Raw genomic sequence first — 16,444 nt, 5'->3', positions numbered from 1 at the left:
TCACGCGCCCATCTCTAGTTTAAAGTTCGAAGTTTGAGGGGGAGGCGCAACAAAAGCCTGTAAACGTTACTAATGTTGCACTGATGGGGGAGTGGAGTGGGAGTGGCAAGAAGCTGCACTCGGAAAACCCAATACCCTATAGAATTTCATTCTAAAATGTAGTCACTATTGCAATACCACAAACAATATATCGATATATTGATACTACATTATAATAGATCATTACATTATAATAGAAATAATGTGTTTACCAATCAAATCTAAATATAACTAATATATAATATATATGTTGGTGCTAATAATAAATGAATTTGAGAATGATTAATTGCTATTTTAATCGGATATAAAGAAATGATAAGTTTGATTCAAGAATTTCAAATAAGTAAATATAAAGCTATATATACCTAAAGTAAACGAGTGATTTGTAAGATCTCAAATAATGCAATTTTTTCCGTGTATGTTTATAGTCTGGAGTGGAGTGAAGGTGGGGAAGTTGTACATATTATTGCATTTTGTAAGTAAAGTGATTTCAACATCGTTATTTTCTGCCGCTTTTTATTTCATCTTAAGCTGCTCTTCCTTCTCTTGGCCCGTTTGAAAACTTTTCTTTCTATTTTGTTTTTGGTTTTTTTTTACGGCGGGTTCCTTTGGCAACTAAAATTTCGACCTAGAACTTTTCAAACACGAGGAATATGGGCGTCTGGGGGAAAGGCAAAAAATTGCCATGCTGATAAGTTAAGAGCAAAAGGTAATGGAGATGGGAGGGGTGGTGTGGGTTGTCCGCGGCTTAAGTGGCCTTTAAGTGTTTCGCGGTCCACTCTAATGGTCCCCCCAAGTTGACTTGATCGACGTTATAGGGCAGAGGATAAATAATGGATGGGGACAGAAAGGTTGGGGAAAAATGCAAGAAGACATGTATAAAGGACTCATAATAATCTATTTTTTCTGTCCGTTTTAGGTTTTTGCAGCCACAATTAAAAAATGCAGATTAAAACAATGAAAGAACGATAAAATATAAATATAAAATTGTGATGATAACTTTAAAGACCAAAAACTCAAATCGGTTTTTAAATAAATTTGATCAAATAAAAATTACAAAATAAAAATCAAAATTTATTAAATGCAAGTCCTTACAATAATAAAGCACCCATAAATCAACGTGATGGCTATAAAAAAATTAAAACCATATGTATAAAAACTTAAGAATTGTGATGATAACTCTAAAACTTCAACAAAAAAATATCAAAACTAAAAAGAAAGTTAAATAAATTAAAATATGGACGCTTCTTACTTGCACTGCACTTAAACATCACAGCACAATTACCTAGAGTAAATACAATAAAACTATTTTTAACAAGTAGAGATTTTAGTTAAGCACAAGAGTATATATAACAATAAAAACTGGAAAATGAAAAATATCAAAATACCACAAATGTGTACAACAAAAGCCACAATTAAATAGAAAAAAGCTGTGCAACCGGAATACCGCAAAAATTAATGTGCCACAGAAAAATGTCTTTAACCATTTCAATGTAATGCCAATTAAGCCAAATTCGCATTTAAGGCTTATTTTGAAAGCTGCAAAAATTCTGTGTAAGAAAAAAAAATGATAAAATGCAAAGAAACCTAAAGAAACCGACAGACACCAGTGGGCATTCAATGAGATCGACAGCAACATGAGTAAAACGACATCAAAAACTGCCAACTGTCAGTAAACTAGTAGCCTGCAAGTGCACCCGCAGCGAAGACGAAAAAAGATAAATAAATATATGGATAAAAAAGAAAAATAAACAGCACTCCCTAGAGTTTAAATTGCAGTTCGATTTGCAGTCGAGGCCGGCGGCTTAATTACGCAATTAAATTATATATTTTGAGTGCCATTTGGAGCCAGGAGAGTTCAGAGACCCCATAGGAATCTAATGCAAAACAGCGGGAGATAACTTCATAATTTCTGGTGAGTTTTATATCCAGTTTATAGACCTTTGGGGCGAAACAGCGGTCACTCAACGCACTTATAATTAAATTAATGATTTTTTATTGAATGTTATTGAAAAATTATAGCACCCTAAGCTTGGGAAGCGTCTTATGCGATTTAGCTGAATAGCTGAATTTAAAAGCATAAACTGATGAATAGGGACATAATGCTAATCTATTAGGTTGTAATTAATACTAATTTTTTGGCTTGAAAATCTGTTTTATTAGTAAAAAAGGGCTATTTCTTTTTGGCTAATAAAAAAAAGTGTTTTGGAAACTTATCGCTGAATAGCTGAATTTGATAGCTGAATAGGGACTTAATGCTAATTAGTTAGTTTTTAGCTTATAAAACAAAAAGTGTTATTCATAGTTTATATAGAATTTATCTGGTACTTTCTCGACTTGAAATATTTCTAAAATTTAAATCGTTTACAGCTTTATTAATATCCCGGTAATATTCCGGTCTTCCTTAGAGTTTCAGTCAATGGGAGCCCTTTGAAAAAGGGGGCGGAAAATAAGCTTAGTGGTTATGTAGGCCACTTCTCGTGGGTTAATTGCAAAAAGTTCAGAGTTGACATTCCTGGTTAGGGAGGATTTGAAATCCTAGAGGCGAAGGACTGAGTGTGATGCACTGCGCCATGTTTTTTTTTTACATATTTTCCTTTACGCAACTTTTGCCTGAAACAAAAGTCGTTTGTTGCACTTCTTTTGTGGGGAGGGGTTGCCCCCTTAATCCTGCCGCTAAGTGGGGTGTGCGGGGTGTGTGTGTGTGTGTGGCATGTTGGTAATAAAAGTTTCATTGACTTTTGCACTAGAGTTGACTTCAATGGCTTTTTATTGCCGCTCTCTTTTGAGGGGACTTTGCCGGCTTCTAGTCCTGCTCTAAACAACTTCCCCCTCCCCCAAAGCCGGCTACAGTGAAGATTCTTCAACTTGAACTTACATACTCTGGAAAGAAATTAAAAGTGTCAAGCTGTGCCAACAATAATTTATGGCACCACTAATCATCTTTTTCAAATTCTTTGGGGTCCCTACCATGTTTTGATCCGTTCTTGTACCATAAATTTAATATTTCCCAATGCAAGTGGACTACAATGTTAGCGCTTCTTAACGATCTAATTCTCATTTTCCACATTTTCGAGTTTGCAACATAAAAAATTAATCAACAATTTCCGCCATTAAACTGAAACGACAAATTGGCCCGGCTTTTTCATTTCCACTTCATCAGCAATAAATGAGAAAATCAAGTGTCTGTGCTGCATTTTTATTGGCGTTGAGGAATTGAGCGATTGCGGATTTAATGAAATTATCAGCATTATGTAATGAGTGTCGGAGGACTCCGCGTTGTAATGACTTCATTTCGAATGCAAAATGCAAAGTGCAAAATGCAAGCGATAATGACGATAATAATGAGCGATGACAGCCAGAGTCTGTGTGTTAATTAAATGCAATTTGCCAGCCTAGTTGCTCTGATTGTTGGCGATCGAAATTAAACTAGTGCCTATCATATTAAATGCTTAAATATTAAAACACACGAATTAAATTTAAATTGCTTTTGTTACCGAACTCGTTTCGACTTTAAAGTCCTAAAAGAAAGATAAGTATTTGACCAACTCAAAGAACTAATCCCTTGAGAGCCCGCACAGTAAAGAACCTAAAAAAACGCTAACTTCCAACTAACGGACAGGGGAAATTAAACTTTATAATGATGGCGACTGGTATAAATTTCCATTGAGCCACTCCCCAAAAACCAAATACCCAATTTATCCAATATCCCGGCAGAGGTGCGATTTCCTGCACCGCCCTCCCGGCGACCTGGCAACCCTAATGCAGTGAAAATAAACAGCAGAGTTGCCTCATCAGCCCGTTACGGGCATGAAGAAATCGCCACGAATCATGAATTTCTAATTGAAGCGGTGAAAAAAAATAAAACCGGAGACAACGGAAAGAAAAATGCGAAACGCCAAACGCATGAGGATATATGCACACTGAGAAAAATTCCAGCTAAAACAAAAAACGACAAACATTAGAAATTTTTACTTGTTCTATATAGATAGTTAGTACAGTACTGCTTAACACTGGAAATGTTTTTTCCAGACATTAAAAGAAGACAGTTCTAAAACTGAAATGTGAAGTTGTTTTTTCCATTCCTAATTTTAAAAAATAGAAAAAAAAATATTAGAAATATATATAACTACCAAAAATTGTTTGCAGTGCAAGGACTTGAATGGGGAGTATGGGGATGGGTGCAGGAATGCGTGCAACGGGCGCAACGAATGACATTTTGTTGCCGTGGCAACATCGAAAACGAGACGTCACTTCGGCTCACGGGCCAAAGTCCCAGACACGGATGCGACTTTGGACAGGAAAAAGAGACAAGGACAGGGACAGGGACAGGAACAGAGATAGAGAGAGAGGGGCATAGGCGGCAGAGAGAGAGACGGGGAGATGCCATCAGAGGGAGACAGAAACGCTTGGCACTTGACGTATGCCAAAAGCATTTAAGCTCCACGCATGCGCAGCCTTCGCAGGCATTTTTTCATCCGCTACTCCTCGCGGCCTTTTTTGTTTAGGGTATTTTGAAGAAGTACCGTTTAGCTTAAGCCCCCTATACTCTTCTGCCAGTAAAGTCCTTTTGCCAAGGAATTTTTTACCTATCCTATACCATTAAAACATTCTCACTGATTAAGAGTATTTTCTATCCTTCTCTTGTTATATATGAACACTATCTTAGGGTTTATTTTACAGATCACAGTTGTTTTATTGATTTATTTTTAAGCCGTATTTAGGATCTTAATTGCAATTTTAACCTTTAAAAACTAGAAAATGTTACCCTTCTTTTAAACCGATTTAATCTTATTTGTCATATATTTTTTAAACGGTAGAGCATTTTGAGTTCGCAGCGGGTTTTGGCTGTTTTCCATTTTATTCCGGCTCTCCTTGTGGGCTACCAACCGTTTTATTTATGCGCATTTTATACGCATCATTTTGTGCGAATGAAGAACAAGCTTAAAAAAAGGAGAAGGAGTTTGAAAAGAAGTTTGCTGTTGCAGTTGTAGTTGTTCCTGTAAATGGCATTGCAATTTGGCCCACGTACAAACAAACAATTACATAACATACATATGCCCAGTAGAACAGTGGTCCCCAAAAAAGTGAAATAATGATATTTTTCAAATGTTACAGGAGTTTGAGTGTTCTTTTTTAAATTTAAAATCAATTATTCTAAAAAAAAGTTTTAACATAAAGCCAATCATTTGAAATCGAACCTTTTTTAGGCGAAGACTTAAACCATGCTTTAAACACTTTTCACTCTTATTGATTTATCTGTTTATGTGGCTAATGCTGTAATTTTTAGGCTTGTTCGACTAGAAATTTTAATAAATTATACAAAATATTAAAAAACGAAAAACATTTAAGACCCATTCTAGTTCGTGAGGAACCACTGTACTTCAATCTCAAAATCCAACCCCATCGTGCCCCGTTGGACATTCGGACTGTTGTCTAAGCCGCGTCTGCATTTGAACTTGTGAACTCCTCTGTCTGTCATTCACAGTGTTTTATTGTTGCCAATATGGAGAAGGCAGGGGGATTTACGGGATGGCAACAAGAACGGTGGATCTAGGCCTAGAATTGTCTGGCAACAGAGTCGGCCAACAGCCTCGGATGGATTCTCCAATTCGGGCCGAATGACTGGTCTTGATTTCTCAGGTTTAACCACTTGTTTAGTTCAATTAATTTAGTTGGTCCTAATATTTTTACATGGTTCTTTGGATATTTAAGACATTTTTTCGACTTTCCTAAGCGTATCTTTAAATAATCTTCGAAAGAGGGCTTATTTGTGAATCTTAACTTGATTGCCCTTTGATGTAAGTGACACCTAGTTAATGTAGAAATTTTATTTGATGGTAGGTATTCATTAAAAAATAAATTTATTATTGGCTTATCAAAGGCTATTATGTTTTAAGTTTTGGAAAAACTTGGCACTTTCTGCGATTTCTGAGGAAATCTGCCAGATTTGTAATATTCAAAAATAATATCATTGAATCAGAGTAGCAGGTATCTGTTGGTCGATTGTTTTTGAAGGTTATTTTTGCTTGAGCTCACTCGTTTGCATTTTGCTTAATTTCAGTTGAGATGCGACTCCTTTTCTGCATGCGTTCCATTTCGTCTCGACTCGTTGGGTCCTCGACAACTGACATCTGGCATATGCCGGTCCCCATCTATATATAGATGGTCCAGCTCCATCTGTATCTCCAATTCCAACTCCAGCTCCAACTGCAACTCCCGCGTCCTACGTCCTGCATCCTGCATCCTGCATCCTGCATCCTTGGTGTCCAGTTGCCCAGTCCTTTTCCGTCTATCTGTGTGCCTTCTGTTTGCTTGTTTGTGGCTGCTGTTTGCATGACTTCCATTTGGCAAACATTTTAATTTTAATGAATTTATGTAATCGCTTCGTTTTGCTCTTGTTTTTATTTTCTTCTCCTTTCATTTGTTTAAATCATTTTTTCCCGCTGCTCTGCTGCACGGACTGGCAGCCGGTCTTTTGTTTGTTCGGGTGTTTCAAACACCCCTTTCCCACACTCGCCCATCGGCATCCGCGTGTTTGTCAACACTTTTCATACACTCTGGCAATTTGGTTTGTTGACTTTGCTGGTGGCGCTCGGAAATGAGAATTGAAAAACTGGCAGACAGGAGCTTTGGCCGTCAACGTTTGTTCATTGTCGGGTTGGTCAAAAAATAAATAAGAAAAATGAGAAAAACGTGCAACAAATGCTGTTCTATTTTAAGCCTTCGGTAGAAAATGTAACCTGCACCTTAAAATACCTTATATAGAAACTGTGATTAAATACTAGAAATGATACGTACTATTTTTGGATGCAAAATAAGGTGCAAGGTCATACTATAATTCTTATATACGAAATATAACCTGTGGTTAAAAATATATATGAAACATCTCATCTAAAAACACAGTGATTAAATATTAAAACGAATCTATTTTTGTGGGTAGGTTACAAAAAGGTTGTTAAGCTGGGCTTAGGTAAGGAATATTAAATACTTCTTCGTTTTTAATTAAAATTTCATCATAGGCATACATAATATTATTTTATGTTTACTTTTTTGTTCATATTATATTTAATTTATCATTTAAAGGGTGTTCCACATTCGAGCGATTAAAGGTTCGCTAAAAATTCACTTAAATATCATTTTCTCACTCATGGAGGCAGCGATTCCCGCGGCACTTGGATCCTTTGACAGCCGAGATGAGGAACTTTTATGAAAATTGCTTTCCCCGCCGGCCGGAGAGTCGGAGTACAAGAACAGGGATTCCGCTGAATGGGGAATTCCAGCTGCCTGATGCTGGTCCCATCAGACGAAATTGATTTCAATTTGTTGCCGGTACATAATTGTATTAATTACGGGCCCAAAACTAACCGCACAATCAAATGAGATGGGAAGGTAGCCAAGGCATGGGTTATGGTCTGGGTTCGGGGGTCGGGCTCGGGTTTCGGTTTGGGTCAGGTGCCTGGCGCTTGCTGGGCATCCACTTAAACCGCAAATTGAAATGAATTTTGCGGTTATGCGCAGTCAAAGGGAACTGAAATGGCAGGGGAAAAGCTATAAAAAAAAGGAAGAGAAAAGAGAGATGGCAGAGCAAACAATGCCTTATAAATCAATTAATTATGCGCAATTAAACAAATATTAAAATAAAGAAAAAACAGCATAAAAACGGCAGCTGCAGACAAACAAATATGTGAAAAGTTGAGCTCTAATGAAGCCAGCCATTCTTTCAACAAAAACGCTCAATCCAAAAACCACAAACCATTATTCCCACTAAAGCTGTGCCGGAATCAATCGGAAAACTTTTATAAATGCACTGGAAAACCATTTTAAATTGGAATAGAAAAATTAGCACACTTAGAAAATAAATAAATACATACATTATTAGCTAAACTATTGGTTTAATAACTATTTTGTAAAATTCCCTGCCTTTAAAAATATTTAAATATTACTATTATTTTAAAATCCACCATCATGTATAAGAAATTTCTTGCAGTGCATTGTATTTGTTTACTTCCGCTCGCCAACTCTCAATGGACCAATGTGTCTAGACGTCGATCGAGTGCCAAACTAAAGTTGGCCAAAGTTTGGTTTTAGTTTTTCGTGCGTAGGGCACTTGAGGATGGATCACGCTTGGGTTAAAAGGGCACTCGACCCAATAAAAAATGGCAAACTTTCTGTATTAAATTATTAAATACATTTTTTTGTAATTGTTGGGCCCTTTATGTGTTCCACTGTGTGTGCCCACTGTGATCCGCATTTAAATTTACTGTGAATCCATTTCGAGATGTGTCTGCTCCATGCAGATGAGCCACGCCCCCTTTTGCAGCTCGAGCAACGGCAACGGCAACAAAGTGACTACAAAAAGGCTTCTCCCACTTGGCAATGCGAAATCCGCTGTTGGGTGGTCGTAAATTATTATGATTATTGGCAGAGGAGTTAATGTGCAAGAAGAACGGCGGCAGGGGGTTAAGGGCGGGTTAAGAGCGGGAGCAGGCCAATCGGCAACTTGTTAGGCGAGCAAGGAGTTCGAGTGCGAGTTCGAGTATCTGCACAGAAAAAAAATCGAAAACATATGATAGTTTTCGGGATTTTTCATTAAAATTAAGAGATATAGATTAAAAATGCTGGATAATATTTCAAACCAATAACAAAGATCCACAATAATATTTAAAAGTAAAATTCACATTGTAGTAAGGTGCTTCTAGATTTAAGGAATGGTCACAAGAGAACCTTAATCGATATTTTCGATAAAATATTTGTTGCATTGTCAGAGGCATTGTATTCAATTTATAGTAAGTTACTTTGTGTAAGTGCTTTTTAAGGATATATTGTAGAAAAGGTAACAAAAGAACCCCAATCGATATTTTCGATAAATCTATCGTAAAATTGTCAGCTCTATATTGCATCAGAGGCATTGCATGCAGTTTATATTTTAAAGTTCGGGGAAAGATGACATATTTAATTTTGCAACTATATAGCAACTAACCCTACCACCTTTTCTCTCTGTGTACCTCTGCACTCGCAGAGTATCCGTAAATAACACCACAAAACGTGCAGCACGATCGTGAACTTGCAACTGCCAGGTCTGTGGACTCGAGGGGGGATCAGGATCGGGATCGGGATCCCGAGGGGGCATATCTCTGGCAATTCGCGTAAAATTATAAATGAGCCTCTGGGTAGGCGTTTCCCGATATCGGGAAATGAAGCAGCAGCCGCAACAGGCGTTGGAGGAGCATTCATTAGACGAGCTGCCACTTCGCGAAGGGGAGAGTCAGAGTCCCCATATAGAAACCCCGCCCCTGGCGACCAGAGGTGTAGCCAAGGCAATGGCAAATATTAATTCGTGACGAGAAACGTTCTTTTCTTTTTTACGATTTGAATTGCCAGCCGCCCGACTTCATTAGCGCCTGCAAAGAAACAACAAAAAAAAGGTCAAAAAAAAAAGCAATGAAAAATTTTTTAAAACCAAAGAAAACATTTTTAACACCTCAACATAAAGCTCTGGACGTGATGGGGCTATTGGATTACACCAAAAAATGGCAAAAGGGGGAAACACGGGATGCGGACTCAGTCGGTTCACTGATAATGATCATCAATGCCATATTTAACGCCATTTAGGCAACAGGATGGGGATGCCCACGGGGCCCAAGAGGGGGTTTTCGACCAAAAAACCGGGGGACTGGGGTTACAAACTCTCTGGACTGGATTTTTCTCGGGGCTCGCTGGCAGCTGTTGGCTGAACAATGAAATGTAATGGCAATACGTGCATTTATTTATAACGGTGTTGCGGGAGAAAAGCATGGAAACAAAGATAGCTACACAAAAATAAATCAATCCGCAATTGCTTATAATTTTTTAAAGTATTTAAGCAGCTTTGTTTGGGTCCAGACTTTGATTGCATAAGCAGTTTTAAAACTTGATAATGGATTGTATAAGCAGTATTGCCTGTTTTCTTTTAAAGGCCTTTAGATCCAATTAAAAGAGTTGGTACTTTTTATAAGGATTTTAAAAGGTTTTTGTCTGATACCCAAACTTTTTTTAAGTGCAAAGGAAGGTAAAGTTTTTAAGCGTGAAGCCAGAAGATTCGCTGCATCTTCCGCGCTCTCTCTCTCTCTCTTTCTAGCCATCTCGCCGTCTCGCTCACTTGTTAGCATTTGTGGGCGTCTCAGCTTGCAGTCTTCCGCCCCCATTTCCCGTCCCGAAGATTCTTCGCGCAGAGGACGAAACTCTTTCCTTAAATTTATTTCGTACTAAACGGGCGGAAAAAAACACAAGGAAAAGCGGCAAAGAGGAAACGTGATGAACGCATTTTGTGTGGAGGCTGTCTTTTTCTTCAGCTTTTTGGTGGACCAACTTTTCCCTCCCCTGGGCCAAAGAGGAAATACTTTATGGGCATTGATAATTTGAGCCATAATGTGCAGCGAAATTGACTCGCTTTAGTGCCGGCTAATTTATGTGTGCCACAGGCCATTCCAACAAAACAAAAAAAAGGGCCGCGTAGGGGCGTTCGTTACTAGGCAAATAAATGGGGATTTTTGTGTAAATTGTAATGTGGGAAAATTTAGTTGCTGCGCTCAGCGGGATGGAGTCTGGGGCGAAAATTGATTTTCTTTTTTGAGATATATGTATAATATCTGCTCTGGTAACCCAATGTTTTAGTTGAATATTTTAAGACCACAAATATAACTCACATTATAAGATATATATATATTGTATTTTATTTATGGAGTAAGGGACTTTTATCTGTTAAATCCTTGCTGAGTCTTCTACTCTTCTTTTCCTGACTTTCCATTTTCCCCAGACACAACCAGATGATGGCAGCTTCTTCTGGCCAACCCAAGAATCCCCGGGAGTGGTGTCATTTTGTCATATGCCAAACAATTTGCTATTGTCATGCCCATCTAACGCGGCGTATGCGCAATTACTATAATTTACCCGCCGCCTTAAACGTTTTTAATGAACGTCTGGCAGAAGGAGGGTTAATGCACTGAGAACAATTCACTGAAATGGGCATACACACCACTTTTATTTGATTTTTATTTAATTTGGAAAAGCTAAAGCTTTAAATCTGAACAGTTAATATTAAAAACAAAAAGTATTGACTTTTTTTTGGCAAGACTTAGGGAGAATCGCCTTACTTTTTTTTCTGTGTGGAGAGTTGGCCGAAAGCTGTCCGAGATTGAAGTGCAGCGGAGTGAAGCCAAGTGGAGCAGCAGTAGCTGTGGCACATTAATTGTTAATGCCGCTGCGATGACTTCAGCTGCATTTCCACTGCGATTTCCACCGCGATTTCCTCGGCGATTTCCACGGCTTCTAATGGCTGCAAACGATGACGCGGCGCGAATTGAATGTCCAATGTTGAGTGCGGTAATTGCCGAGTCACTGCCTCATCTGGGGATATTCCCTCTTTTTGCCCACCAAATAAACTCATTTCGAAAATGGCCGAAATACTTAAATATTTCAGTTAGCACTTATATTTTATATTTATGGTTTATAGTTCCTTAACCTTTTCGAGGGAAAAATTAAATGTCTAGAAGTGTTGTAAAATGTAATATTTTTGTATCTGTATATTTTACATATTTTATTATAAAGCGAAAATCCATTTAAATGAGGCTGTAGCCAAAGCCTGATGCACTCTCACCCAACGGGAATGCCAACCATTTTGCTGGTCAATCAATTAGCCCGGCACACACTTAAGTGTATCACTTTCACCCAGATCCAGATCAATATCCACAACCACAATACACAACCCAGTGTTGAGCTTAAAAGGCCGATGCGATACATGTTTCCATTGCTAAAAACAATGGCCGGCCATAAAGGAACGCAGGCACCTTGTTCTCCTGCTCCGCGAATATTTGCTGTTTGGCCATAAACACTTCATCGACACTTTGCCCAGCGTCCACATCCATCCACATCCACATCCACATCCATATCCATATCCTTGGCTTCGGTTCTCCATCCTCATCCTCATCCAATTCCACGTCCAAGTGTGTGATACATCAAACATGAGTTGCACACGGAGCTCATTGTTGCTGCTTTGAGTTGCCAGTGGCAAGCCAGTTGTACACTGGCAGAAAACCAACAGGCAATAGGTTGAATTCCAGAAAATAAATAGTACTAATTAAAGAAATTCTTTTGTTTTCTTTTTTGAAAGAGAATTAATGTTTAAAAATTCCAACTGAAGGATTTGGCATTTTTAATGGTCATTTAAATTTTATGATTGCAAAAGATTGGGCTAATTAATGTTAAATACATTTTCATAATAACTAATAAAACTAACTTTGGTTTTTGAGTGTCACAATTGCAATGCCTGTGGTGACTGTGTTTTCGCTCAGTGCACTGGTTTCAACTGAAGTCCTCCTGACGACCGCTGGCTGCTACACTTTCCTTTCGGCCAAGTCGCCAAGTTGCGGAAGCGAACATTTAATTGACTTGGCGTGTTAAGCGCTGCATACCAGCACATAACAGCAATCAACCGACAAACAACTGGTGGGACACCACTTGGCCACTTAGTGAGGGATTCCGGCCGGCCCGATCCGCTCCTGCTCCAGCTCCTGCCCCCCCAATCCGCCCCCCGATCCGCTCCTGGAGCCGCCGAACTGCCGTTGCGGCATTCGAACAATGCCAAGTAGCCGCAAAGTTTATTGGGCGCATCTGATTGAGCGCATCATCCTCGGTCTCATCAAGCTCTAGGATGCGGCAGATGGACCACGGCGAGCGTGCACTGAAAGAAAATTCTTGCAGTTCCATAAGCTGCCTCTAAACAAAGACTATGCCAGAGTGTTTTTAAAAATTCGGGTTCTTTTAAAAAAAATATTCTTAATAACATGTAAAACATGCATATCCAAATGAGTTATTTGGATTTAATTTCGGAAAGCATAGATACAGATAAATAGATTTTATATTATTCAAACTACATTTTTTTTTTTGAACGCAGATTCTTTTGATTTTCTTTCCAATCAGCTTATTGAAGCGAGAAACTGGTGCCTAGAAATGGTTGGCTGTTTTTTCCAGTGTGCTTTGAGATGGATCCCAACTGTAGGACAGTCTTTGCTGCCCATTAGCGCTGTCACTTTTGCACGCATATCATTTACAAAAAAAAAAGAGAGAAAATAAAGAAAAAAGCGGGGGAAAACAAAACCAAAAGTCCAGCTGAAAAGGGGGAAACTCTGGGGTGGAGGAACCACAATAACCAGGCGGTCATAAGCCGATTACCATCAACTGAGCAATGGACAGTGGACAGTGGACAGTGGACACTCGAGGTCAGCTGCATCACATCCCTACCATCCCACCCCAACCCATCCCATCCCATCCGATCCCATACCATTCCATCCGATTCCATCCAGTTGACTGCATTCGATGCGGTTTCGGTTGCATTTCAGCGGGAAATTTACGCGTTGTAAACTTAAGCGGCAAAATCAATTAGCGGACAATGTCCGAGATGAGTTTCGGGACTGGGATCCTCGTGTGCGATCCGATACTGGGACCCTGGCCCCGGGGCAGGACATCATTTAGGAGGTGTCAAGTGAGCCGATGCCCGGTTGGCATGCCATCCACGAAACTATACGTAATTATGGGGTAGGGTGATGATGCGCACAGTCTTCTGATAAATATTTACTCTCTTGCAATGGGTTCCAGTGTGATGGATACAAAAATAATCAGGTGCTTCTTTTTATATTTTTATTTACTTATAGAAAGTTTGATCTTAGCCTTGATGCCCTTGGGGCTTATGTTGTTTATATATATACTCTTTGACTGAATTTTTGTTTGCTAGTAGCGAATATAATATTACATGAATATATTTTATATCAGCAGAACAAAAAAAAGCCCCTTTTTATGTGATATTTTTCTCACCGACCAAAGATTCAGCCAACTTGCTAAGAGAATCAGAGAGACTGAGAAACTCGCAAGCGTTGGCCGACAATCTGGAAACTTGAAAAGTATTTTTAATGACACTTCCCTCGATCGCGTGTCAGATTGACAATCAATTGACAGGTGTTAGATAAACCCATCTAACCCTGCAATCCGACTCTACAAGCTACAATTAGTAGACAAGTCTTTGGGATCTTCAGAAAGAGAAGACAGAGAGCTTGGCGATGGAGTGCGAATGGCTTCACACTTGAGTGCGTGTGAAGAAAATGTGAAGAAAGTCTTTTAACCATTTTTAGGGAACCTTCGAACCTAGCTAATAGCTAAGATAAAAATGTGTTAAAAAATTTCCCAATATTTAAATGAATATTTTAATTATTAGAAACAGAAATCACAAATATTTAGAGGTTAGGTTAAGGCTGCTTCGTCTTGAACTGCAATTTTGGGTCACCTTCTTATCGAACCATCAAAAACTTTCCTGATAATGATCTTTGGTTGGCTGGGTATAAAAATGCTAAGTTAAAAATCTCTGTAACACTTTATTAGAAAATTAAATCAGGAAATATTTGGAGGTTAGGCTAGGGAATCTTGAACTGAAATTTTTTCTTCGAAAACTTTCCTGCTAATAATCCTCTTAACTGCATTATAAGCCCTTTCGTCGGTTGGGTTTGGAAATGCAGAGCTAAAACTATTTGTAAGACTTTAATTGATCTGTGAACGGTTGGGAGGTCTGTGAAAGGTGTTGGTTGCAATTAGAAAATGGCGGATCCGGTGCATATCAATTGGCGAGGTGGAGGTGTCAAGTGCTGTCAGCTTTTCCCGCGTCTCTGGAAAAGTGCGTGTGTTGTCGGTTGTTAATTAAATTTTAACGCAACGCACTCGCCGGGTTGTTTAACCCCCAGGCGGAGGTGCCCCCGTCCATGGGTCCATGGGGTCCATAGATGTGGATCCAGGAGCCAGGACCCGCTCCCCCTGGACAACAGTCATTGACTTTTGTCGTGTGAGCTTTGTCAGCGCCACTAACTTTTCGAGTGTTACCATGGATTCGGGAGGGAGCTGCTACCCAGCACTTGGCATCAAAGTATCTGTAAGGGAGTCGCGACCCGCCGCAGGCTGGAAAAAAAAAATACGAAAACAAGGAGAAACCAGCTAGCAAGGATTTAGTTGCTCCTGGTTGGCGAAGAAATGTGAAAACTTCGATGCTTGAAGGTTTAACGAACTCGCGGGGCATCTCCCCTGTCATTCGGATGCGAGGACCACAAACGTCAACGTTTCTCGCTTTGACGTTTTGCAAAAAAAATTATAAAAAATCCCAACAAACGGAAAAAAAAACAAAAAATACGGGGGGGGATTGCCACCCGCTGCAAGTGTAATTTTTACTTTCACCCCAGCGTTGTTGGCTTTTCCGCAAAAGGGTTTCGGTTGGGCTCGGAGTCCCATGTGAGTCCCCGGTTCGCATAGCACTTGTCCTTATCAAGGGGAATGGAAGTGGGATACTGACGATGGAGATGACGAGCATGATGACATTCATTCATGCCCAAGAGCTACTCTTAATGGAACACACAAACACGGGTGTTGGAATACGTGGAGATGGATGAGCACAATAAAACCAGAACGAATGGGTCTGGGGGTAACATATGGTTTTGTATAATGTATCGTGCTAAACCCTTTTATTAATATCCTATGAATAATGAAACTTAGAGAATGGAACTATTATTATCAAAAATATCAGAGCTATAAAAAATAATATATACAAAAAGTATCACTAAGATATTAAAGAAATTACTCATAAATTGACAAATACAAGGATAAATGGGTATCTTAATTATTGATATTACTCTTAAGATTCCTTTCTAAGAAATAACAGAGTGGAGAACTGCTGTCCCTGTAATTTGCCAAGTTTAATTACTCCTGGAAGAAAGCCCCAAAGACGAAGAAATGGGCTATGCATAATTCACATCCGCTGACCACTGGCACATCCCAAGATCTAATGCCGGGAAATCTCGGGCCAATGACCTTCGCCAACCCCTCGAAAAACTCCACCCACGCCACCCCCACATGGGCTCAAGAAATTATGCACAAAGTAAAAGGCGCTTGAGTGCACAAAATAAAGAAGATGAAGCTGGCGACGTCGGCAGATGCAGATGCAGATGCAAAAACTCGGATTCAGTTTCAGATTCAGATTCATATTCATAGCCAGATGATGAGGAGCGAAGGTGACCCATGCCCAATCCCATGCGTGGCATGTGGCATGTGGCATTGTTTCGTGGTGGAAACAATGGACGAAGTCCCCAACCCCGAAACTCCGTCCCCCAGCCGTGTAATTATGTGGAGCATGTGTAGTTTTCTCTTTACAAAATTACGAAACACGGCGCAAAATCCTTCCCGGGGAAAAGGCGAAGAAACCCCTCTGAGGAAACTCACATTTTGCATAATTTGTTGTCAAGTGTATATACGCCAAGGGAAAAACCAAGGGGAAACACAGATCTTTGACCCTGAATCCCTAGGAAGATGGGGCAATGATAAGCATCACCTAGGC

The 16,444-nt window shown here is 39.4% G+C and overlaps 1 protein-coding gene across 1 annotated transcript in view; it reads left to right on the top strand.

Moving 5' to 3' along the window:
• Window positions 1-1,205: 1,205 nt before the first annotated feature.
• Window positions 1,206-16,444, top strand: part of LOC108016849 (rho guanine nucleotide exchange factor 10) — a 105,444-nt gene continuing 90,205 nt past the window's right edge. The window contains exon 1 of the mRNA XM_036820192.3: window positions 1,206-1,954. The gene's annotated coding sequence lies outside the window, so the exon portion shown is untranslated. The remainder of the gene's footprint in view (window positions 1,955-16,444) is intronic.

The sequence above is a fragment of the Drosophila suzukii genome, chromosome X (genome assembly GCF_043229965.1).
Source record: "Drosophila suzukii chromosome X, CBGP_Dsuzu_IsoJpt1.0, whole genome shotgun sequence".
Classification (NCBI taxonomy): Eukaryota; Metazoa; Arthropoda; class Insecta; order Diptera; family Drosophilidae; genus Drosophila; species Drosophila suzukii.
The sequence above is the reverse complement of the archived record's forward strand: the minus strand, read 5'-3'. Positions and strand labels throughout refer to the sequence as shown.